The sequence below is a fragment of the Kogia breviceps genome, chromosome 12 (genome assembly GCF_026419965.1).
Source record: "Kogia breviceps isolate mKogBre1 chromosome 12, mKogBre1 haplotype 1, whole genome shotgun sequence".
Classification (NCBI taxonomy): Eukaryota; Metazoa; Chordata; class Mammalia; order Artiodactyla; family Physeteridae; genus Kogia; species Kogia breviceps.
Window position 1 is genome coordinate 87,659,088 of NC_081321.1, and position 10,493 is coordinate 87,669,580.

The window sequence follows — 10,493 nt, forward strand, 5'->3', positions numbered from 1 at the left end:
GGGAGCTGAGGCTCGGGCTTCAGTCGGATCCCGGGGAAAGGGCTGGAGTTGGCAGAGTGAAGACAGCTTGAAGGGGGCTAGTGCGCCACGGCTGGCCGGGAGGGAGTTCGGGAGAAGTCTGGAGCTGCCGAAGAGGCAAGAGACCTTTTCCTCCCTCTTTGCTGCCTGGGCGCGAGGAGAGGGGATTAAGTGCGCCGCTTAAAGGAGCCCTAGAACCGGGCGCGGAGCTGCCGAAGAGACAAGAGACTTTTTCTTGCCTCTTTGCTTCCTCGGGTGTGAGGTGAGGGGATTAAGAGCACCGCGTAGAGGAGCTCCAGAAACGGGCGCGAGCCGCGGCTGTCGGCACGGACAGTAGAGACGGGTGTCGGACGCTAAGGTTGCTGCTGCCACCACCAAGAGGCCTGTGTGTGAGCACAGGTCACTCTCCACACCGGCCCTCCCGGGAGCCCGTGCAGTCCGCCACTGCCGGGGTCCCGGGATCCAGGGACAGCTTCCCCGGGAGAACGCACGGCGCACCTTGTGCCTGTGCAGCGTCACGTCGGCCTCTGACGTCGCGGACTCGCCCCGCCCCCGTGCCACTTCCTCCCCCCAGCCTGAGTGAGCTGGAGCCCCCGAATCAACTGCTCCTTTAACATCGTCCTGTCTGAGCGAAGGGCAGTCGCCCTCGGACAACCTACACGCAGAGGCGGCACCAAGTCCAAAGCTGAACCCCAGGAGCTGTGCGAACAGAGAGGAGAGGGGGAGATCTCTCCCAACAGCCTCAGAAGCGGCGGATTAAAGCTCCACAATCAACTTGAAGTGCCCTGCATCTGTTGAAAACCTGAATAGACAACGAATCATCCCAAGTTGAGGAGGTGGACTTTGGGAGCAAGATATACTATTATTTTCCCCTTTTTTTTCTTTTTGTGGGTGTGTATGTGTGTGCTGCTGTGTGAGATTTTGTCTGTATAGCTTTGCTTGCACCATTTGTCCTAGGGTTAGACCGACCCATTTTTCTGTTTTTTGTTTGTTTGTTTGTTTGGTTGGTTTTTTTTGTTTTTTAAAAGGAAATTTTTCTTCTTAATAATTATTTTTTATTTTAATAACTATACTTTATACTACTCTGTCTTCTCCCTTTCTTTCTTCCTTTCTTCCCTCCTTCCCTCCTTTCTTCCTTCCTTCCCCCTTCTTTCCTCCCTTCCTCTCTTCCTTCCTCCCTTTCTTCCTCTGCACCTTCCGTCCTTGCTTTCTTGCTTCCTTCCTTCATTTCTTCCTTCCTTTCTTCCTTCCTTCCCTCCCTCCCTCCTTCCTTCCTTTTCTTTCCTCTCTATTTATTCCACCTTTTATTTTGAGCCGTGTGGATTAAAGGTTCTTGGCGCCCCAGCCAGGCACCAGGGCGGTGTCCCTGAGGTGGGAGAACCAACCTCAAGACACTAGTCCACAAGAGACCTCCGAGCTCCACGTAATATCAGACGGCGAAAATCTCCCAGAGACCTCCATCTCAACACCAAGACCCAGCTTCACTCAAGGACCAGCAAAGAACAGTGCTGGACACCCTATCCCCAACAAAGAGCAAGACAGGTCTACAGCCCCATCCATTAGCAGAGAGACTGCCTAAAATCATAATAAGGTTACCAACATCCCCAAACACACCACCAGACGAGGACCTGCCCACCAGAAGGACAAGATCCAGCCTCATCCACCAGAACAGAGGCACTAGTTCCCCCAACCAGGGAATCTACTCAACCCACTGAACCAACCTTAGCCACTGGGGACAGCCACCAAAAACAACAGGAACTACGAACCTGCAGCGTGCAAAAAGGAGACCTCAAACACAGTAAGATAAGCGAAATGAGAAGACAGAAAAACACACAACAGATGAAGGAGCAAGATAAAAACACACCAGACCTAACAGATGAAGAGGTAATAGCCAATCTACCTGAAAGAGAATTTAGAATAATGATGGTGAAGATGATGCAAAATCTTGGAAATAGAATAGACAATTTGCAAGAAACAGTTAACAGGGACCTAGAAGAAATAAAGAGGAAGCAAGCAACGATGAGCAACACAATAAATGAAATTAAAAATACTCTAGATGGGATCAATAGCAGAATAACTGAGGCAGAAGGACGGATAAGTGACCTGGAAGATAAAATAGTGGAAATAACTACTGCAGAGCAGAAGAAAGAAAAAAGAATGAAAAGAACTGAGGACAGTCTCAGAGACCTCTGGGACAACATTAAACGCACCAACATTCGAATTATAGGGGTCCCAGAAGAAGAAGAGAAAAAGAAAGGGACTGAGAAAATATTTGAAGAGATTATAGTTGAAAACTTCCCTAATATAGGAAAGGAAATAGTCAATCAAGTCCAGGAAGCACAGAGAGTTCCATACAGGATAAACCCAAAGAGAAACACGCCACGACACATAATAATCAAACTGTCAAAAATTAAATACAAAGAAAACATATTAAAAGCAGCAAGGGAAAAACAACAAATAACACACAAGGGAATCCCCATAAGATTAACATCTGATCTTTCAGCAGAAACTCTACAAGCCAGAAGGGAGTGGCAGGACATATTTAAAGTGATGAAGGAAAAAAACCTACAACCAAGATTACTCTACCCAGCGAGGATCTCATTCAGATTTGATGGAGAAATTAAAACCTTTACAGACAAGCAAAAACTGAGAGAGTTCAGCACCACCAAACCAGCTCTACAACAAATCCTAAAGGAACTTCTCTAGGCAAGAAACACAAGAGAAGGAAAAGACCTACAAGAACAACCCGAAACAAGTAAATGGTAATAGGAACATACATATCGATAATTACCTTAAATGTAAATGGATTAAATGCTCCCACCAAAAGACACAGACTGGCTGAATGGATACAAAAACAAGACCCATATATATGCTGTCTACAAGAGACCCACTTCAGACCTAGGGACACATACAGACTGAAAGTAAGGGGATGGAAAAAGATATTCCATGCAAATGGAAATCAGAAGAAAGCTGGAGTAGCAATTCTCATATCAGACAAAATAGACTTTAAAATAAAGACTATTACAAGAGACAAAGAAGGACACTACATAATGATCAAGAGATCGATCCATGAAGAAGATATAACAATTGTAAATATTTATGCACCCAACATAGGAGCACCTCAATACATAAGGCAAATACTAACAGCCTTAAAAGGGGAAATCGACAGCAACACAATTATAATGGGGGACTTTAACACCCCACTTTCCCCAATGGACAGATCATCCAAAATGAAAATAAATAAGGAAACACAAGCTTTAAATGATACATTACACAAGATGGACTTAATTGATATTTATAGGACATTCCATCCAAAAACAACAGAATACACATTTTTCTCAAGTGCTCATGGAACATTCTCCAGGATTGATCATATATTGGGTCACAAATCTAGCCTTGGCAAATTTAAGAAAATTGAAATCGTATCAAGTATCTTTTCCGACCACAACGCTATGAGACTAAATATCAATTATAGGAAAAGATCTGTAAAAAATACAAACACATGGAGGCTAAACAATACACTACTTAATAACGAAGTGATCACTGAAGAAATCAAAGAGGAAATCAAAAAATACTTAGAAACAAATGACAATGGAGACACAACGACCCAAAACCTATGGGATACAGCAAAAGCAGTTCTAAGAGGCAAGTTTATAGCAATACAATCATACCTTAAGAAACAGGAAACATCTCGAATAAACAACCTAACTTTGCACTTAAAGCAATTAGAGAAAGAAGAACAAAAAAACCCCAAATTTAGCAGAAGGAAAGAAATCATAAAGATCAGATCAGAAATAAATGAAAAAGAAGTGAAGGAAACAATAGCAAAGATCAATAAAACTAAAAGCTGGTTCTTTGAGAAGATAAATAAAATTGATAAACCATTAGCCAGACTCATCAAGAATAAAAGGGAGAAGACTCAAATCAATAGAATTAGAAATGAAAAAGGAGATATAACAACTGACACTGCAGAAATACAAAAGATTATTAGAGATTACTACAAGCAACTGTATGCCAATAAAATGGACAACCTGGAAGAAATGGACAAATTCTTAGAAATGCACAACCTGCCGAGACTGAACCAGGAAGAAATAGAAAATATGAACAGACCAATCACAAGCACTGAAATTGAAACTGTGATTAAAAATCTTCCAGCAAACAAAAGTCCAGGACCAGATGGCTTCACAGGCGAATTCTATCAAACATTTAGAGAAGAGCTAACACCTATCCTTCTCAAACTCTTCCAACAGATAGCAGAGGGAGGAACACTCCCAAACTCATTCTATGAGGCCAACATCACCCTGATACCAAAACCAGACAAAGACGTCACAAAGAAAGAAAACTACAGGCCAATATCACTGATGAACATAGATGCAAAAATCCTCAACAAAATATTAGCAAACAGAATCCAACAGCACATTAAAAGGATCATACACCATGATCAAGTGGGGTTTATCCCAGGAATGCAAGGATTCTTCAATATACGCAAATCAATCAATGTGATACACCATATCAACAAACTGAAGGAGAAAAACCATATGATCATCTCAATAGATGCAGAGAAAGCTTTTGACAAAATTCAACACTCATTTATGATAAAAACCTTGCAGAAAGTGGGCATAGAGGGAACTTTCCTCAACATAATAAAGGCCATATATGACAAACCCACAGCTAGCATCGTTCTCAATGGTGAAAAACTGAAACCATTTCCACTAAGATCAGGAACAAGACAAGGTTGCCCACTCTCACCACTCTTATTCAACATAGTTTTGGAAGTTCTAGCCACAGCAATCAGAGAAGAAAAAGAAATAAAAGGAATCCAAATAGGAAAAGAAGAAGTAAAGCTGTCACTGTTTGCAGATGACATGATACTATACATAGAGAATCCTAAGGATGCTACCAGAAAACTACTAGAGCTAATCAATGAATTTGGTAAAGTTGCAGGATACAAAATTAATGCACAGAAATCTCTGGCATTCTTATACACTAATGATGAAAAATCTGAGAGTGAAATTAAGAAAACGCTCCCATTTACCATTGCAACAAAAAGAATAAAATATCTAGGAATAAACCTACCTAAGGAGACAAAAGACTTGTATGCAGAAAACTATAAGACACTGATGAAAGAAATTAAAGATGATACAAATAGGTGGAGAAATATACCATGTTCTTGGATTGGAAGAATCAACATTGTGAAAATGACTATACTACCCAAAGCAATCTACCGATTCAATGCAATCCCTATCAAATTACCACTGGCATTTTTTACAGAACTAGAACAAAAAATTTCACAATTTGTATGGAAACACAAAAGACCCCGAATAGCCAAAGCAATCTTGAGAACGAGAAATGGAGCTGGAGGAATTAGGCTCCCTGACTTCAGACTCTACTACAAGGCCACAGTAATCAAGACAATATGGTACTGGCACAAAAACAGAAATATAGATCAATGGAACAGGATAGAGAGCCCAGAGATAAACCCACACACATATGGTCACCTTATCTTTGATAAAGGAGGGAAGGATATACAGTGGAGAAAAGACAGCCTCTTCAATAAGTGGTGCTGGGAAAACTGGACAGCTACATGTAAAAGTATGAAATTAGAACAATCCCTAACACCACACACAAAAATAAACTCAAAATGGGTTAAAGACCTAAATGTAAGGCCAGACACTATCAAACTCTTAGAGGAAAACATAGGCAGAACACTATACGACATAAATCACAGCAAGATCCTTTTTGACCCATCTCCTAGAGAAATGGAAATAAAAACACAAATAAACAAATGGGACCTAATGAAACTTAAAAGCTTTTGCACAGCAAAGGATACCATAAACAAGACCAAAAGACAACCCTCAGAATGGGAGAAAATATTTGCAAATGAAGCAACTGACAAAGGATTAATCTCCAAAATTTATAAGCAACTCATGCAGCTCAATAACAAAAAAACAAACAACCCAATCCAAAAATGGGCAGAAGAACTAAATAGACATTTCCCCAAAGAAGATATACAGATTGCTAACAAACACATGAAAGAATGCTCAACCTCATTAATCATTAGAGAAATGCAAATCAAAACTACAATGAGATATCATCTCACACCGGTCAGATTGGCCATCATCAAAAACTCTAGAAACAATAAATGCTGGAGAGGGTGTGGAGAAAAGGGAACCCTCTTGCACTGCTGGTGAGAATGTAAATTGATACAGCCGCTATGGAGAACAGTATGGAGGTTCCTTAAAAAACTACAAATAGAACTACCATACGACCCAGCAATCCCACTACTGGGAATATACCCTGAGAAAACTATAATTCAGAAAGACTCATGTACCAAAATGTTCATTGCAGCTCTATTTACAATAGCCAGGACATGGAAGCAACCTAAGTGTCCATCAACAGATGAATGGATAAAGAAGATGTGGCACATATATACAATGGAATATTACTCAGCCATAAAAAGAAATGAAACTGAGTTATTTATAATGAGGTGGATGGACCTGGAGTCTGTCATACAGAGTGAAGTAAGTCAGAAGGAGAAAAACAAATACCGTATGCTAACACATATATATGGACTCTAAGGGAAAAAAATGTCATGAAGAGGTTAGTGGTAGGACGGGAATAAAACACAGACTCACTCGAGCATGGACTTGAGGATATGGGGAGGGGGAGGGGTGGGCTGTGACGAAGTGGGGGAGTGGCAGGGACATATATACACTATCAAATGTAAATTAGATAGCTGGTGGGAAGCTGCTGCATAGCACAGGGAGATCACCTCTGTGCTGTGTGACCGCCTGGGGGGGTGGGATAGGGAGGGTGGGAGAGAGGGTGATGCAAGAGGGAGGAGATGTGGGAGCATGTGTGTATGTATAACTGATTTAGTTTGTTGTAGAGGGAAAACTAACACACTATTGTAAAACAATTATACTCCAATAAAGATGTTAAAAATATATATATATATATATGTATGGGGAGATGGATATATATGTGATAGTAAAATGTTCATTGCCGTATCTCAGTGGTAAATGTATGTGTTCACTGCACAATTCTTCCCATTTTTTTGTCTGAATTTTCATAATAAATTGTTGAGAGAAGAAAAAAGATATTAAGAATAATATAATGAATGCCCAGGTAGCCCCCACTTAGCCGAAGAGATCAATCTGAATGTGGATAGTCAGTATCCTAGCCATTTACTAGCCTTTTACTATAATATATAGCATTACTTTGTATGTTTCCTTAATTTTATATACAAGTTTTCATACTGTGTATTTTCTTCTGCAGCTTTTTTTTTTTTTTCACTCAGCATTTAGTTGAGCGATCCATCCACACTGATACACAGGATTCTGGTTTAACTCATTTTTATTATTGTTTTGAGGTCCAGTGTATGAACAAGTGACAAAGTAGTTATTGATCAGGTTACCAGACTTTTTAGGTGTTTACAATTTTTTTAGTCATAAGCAGTTGCCACTATGCCCATCATTTACATGGTTCCATGTCACCTTGTGTCCGTATAAAAGGCACGATGGTGTACAATTCTGTGTGGTAAAGAACATGGCCTGTGGAGCTTCAGGCACAGCTGGATCCAGGTGCTCATACTATGTCATCAGTAATCTGTCTAGTACCATCTCTTGGCTTTGCTTTCCTCTATGCTGGCTTCATTCTCAGTGGTCTCTCCACATAGGGTAGCCCCTAGCAGCTCTGGGCTTATATCCTGCCAGTGGACAGAGGTCACTCCTTTCTAAAAAGTTCCAGCCACAATGGATAAGATTGGGATATATGTTCATCTTGAACAAATCAGACCAGGAGAATGGGATTTTTCACTGGCCAATCCTGGGTCATGTGCTTATCCCAGTCAGTCTCATCAAAGCACAGTGGACTGAGAATGGGGAAGGGGTGATGTTCTGAAGAAAAAGAGGAGTTGTTGCCAAACAAGGGAGGACTGATGCTGGGCAGGCAAAAACAGAGGTCCAGGACCTCATCAGTCCCTCCTGTATGCACCCCTTTACCACTGCACACGTCACACTACATGTGCCATTTACGTATCTGTGTCCCTTTTTCAGCTGGGAATTTCTCAAGGAAAGGAGACCTCATCCTTCATTTCATCTCCCAGAGAGAATGCAATTCTGCCTGGTTCATAATAAACAGCCACTTGTGGAATCCACACTTTAACCAAACACAGCCTGAGGAGGGGGAAGGACTGTCAAAGTCCCTGCCTCTGTGGTTTTCACCTCTTTCCCTGTGGACCCAGCCAGAGAGGCGAGAGGAAGAACATTTCCACCACACCTCACCCTCTTTTTTCATCTCAGAGTCATTGACCAGTAAGATGGAGACCCCAAAATGTGTTATCCAGCTCAAAAATCCTTATGCACTCAAACAGATGCTGTTTATTGAGCACCTACTATGTGCCACATTTTTAAAATATGTGACAGAGGCAAGGTTTGTCAAATAAGAATGTGTCCAGCCTTCTGTAAATATACTAAGAACAATTGTACACATTTTTTTTTTTTTTCAGTACGCGGGCCTCTCACTGTTGTGGCCTCTCCCATTGTGGAGCACAGGCTCCGGACGCGCAGGCTCAGCGGCCATGGCTCACGGGCCCAGCCGCTCCGTGGCATGTGGGATCCTCCCGGACCAGGGCACGAACCCGTGTCTCCTGCATCGGCAGGCGGACTCTCAACCACTGCGCCACCAGGGAAGCCCTGGCAGGCAGATTCTTAAACATTGTGCCACCAGGAGAGTCCCAGGACTAGGTATTTTTAAGTGAAGAAAATAAATCAGTTATAGAGTAATTCAGAGCACAGGTTTTTAACTGGTATTTTCTTCTGAAGCCAAAGGGGAGACACTGAAGGATTTAGTGGGGAAAGGACACAGGCTAACTTTTGAGAAAGTCTCTTTCTCAGAGCTTTTGAGAAAGATCACACCAGTTACCCATGGAGGATTCCCTGAATGGGAACCAGGCTAGGGACAGGGGAGGCCAAATAGGGGCTGTTCATATCCTTCAAGACACGGACTGCAGTTTGTACATTTAGCTCTGTTTCTTTCCACATTTACTGCTGGTCTCCTCCCACCTGGACTGTAAGCATCATGAAGGCAGGAACCGTATCTGTCTTGTTCCTTGTCATCTCCTCCTTGTCCAGCAAAGAGTGTTGCTCTCCAAGTATTGTTGAATGAATATTGAGGGCACAAACCACATTTCTGTGGTAACAGGCAGGGGGTGCAGTCAGGGGTTGCTGCTGGAATTCAGGCACCATCTGGTGATGGAGTGAAGGCTGGGAGGAGTGGGATGGGGGTGGCTATGTCTGGGCTTCAACCTGAGCGGATGTGGAGGGACAGGAAAAGAGAGAGGTGGGGAGACATGGGTGACTCCTGAGCTTCTGTTTCAAGCAACGAGGGAGCAGTGGTTCCACTGACTCCAGGGGAAAGTGATGACTTCGGTTTCGAACCCTGTGAGATGTTAGGCAGTGGGGGCAGGGTGTCCAGATGTTACTGGAAAAACAGATCAGTAGCTCAGAATCGTGTTTTGAGGAAGACATAGGGTGACTGCAAAATATTTAAGCCCTGGCAAAGCATGGGTGCCCACCCATGAGAACTAATGCTTCCATGAGGGTGGAGCACGGTCCTGGAGACCTCACTACACCAAGGTTTTAGCCTATTAGTTGTTGGACTGTAAGGTTAGTGGTCCCGGGGGAGGGCACTCAGGGGGCTCAGGGGTGCAGCGATTTACCAAGCAGCACATAAGTATTTCCATCTTTTACCCTCTAGTGTGGCTGCACATGAATGAGCACTGGAGCTCTGTGTGCCAGATGCTGTGTCAAGCTAAACCCTCTCCACCCATATGGCCTCATTCAACCCTCACAATCATCTGTGAGGTGTCATCATCACCATCATCATCATCATCACTATCCTAAGTGACGTGGGATGTGGTGGAGCAGTCTCTTTAGCACGGCGCTACCAGTCTTGCTTGGGGAATTTCACTGCAGCCTGGTGAAATTCACTGGTCCTGGTGCTGGACCATCTGCAGTTTCATCAATACCTTCAATTACTTGTGCCTATCGTCTGTTCAAAGGGCGGGGCAAACTCATGTTTCCTGAGGGTTCCCATTACTCATGGACACATTCCAAGAGACTTCCCATAGGCCTTTGCAAACCTATTCTAACCACCCCAGCCCAAGACTGGCAGAACTGGCCACTCCCTATTCTGTACCCCATTACCCCCGGCTATAGCACCTGTAATTCCTTATGACATCTACCAGCTTACATGACTGTCGCTCCCACTTGGCTACAGGTCCTTTCAGGATAAGGATCCTGTCGAGTGCATCTTGAATTCACTGATACCTAGCAAAATGTCTGGCTATGGGCTCAATAAATGTCCACTGAATGAATGAGTGAGCAGACATGAGCAAGACTGAATTGTGATTGTTATTTGGGGTGAGATCTATCTCATAAAGCATTCTTTTTATTTTCACCACTTGAATTTAT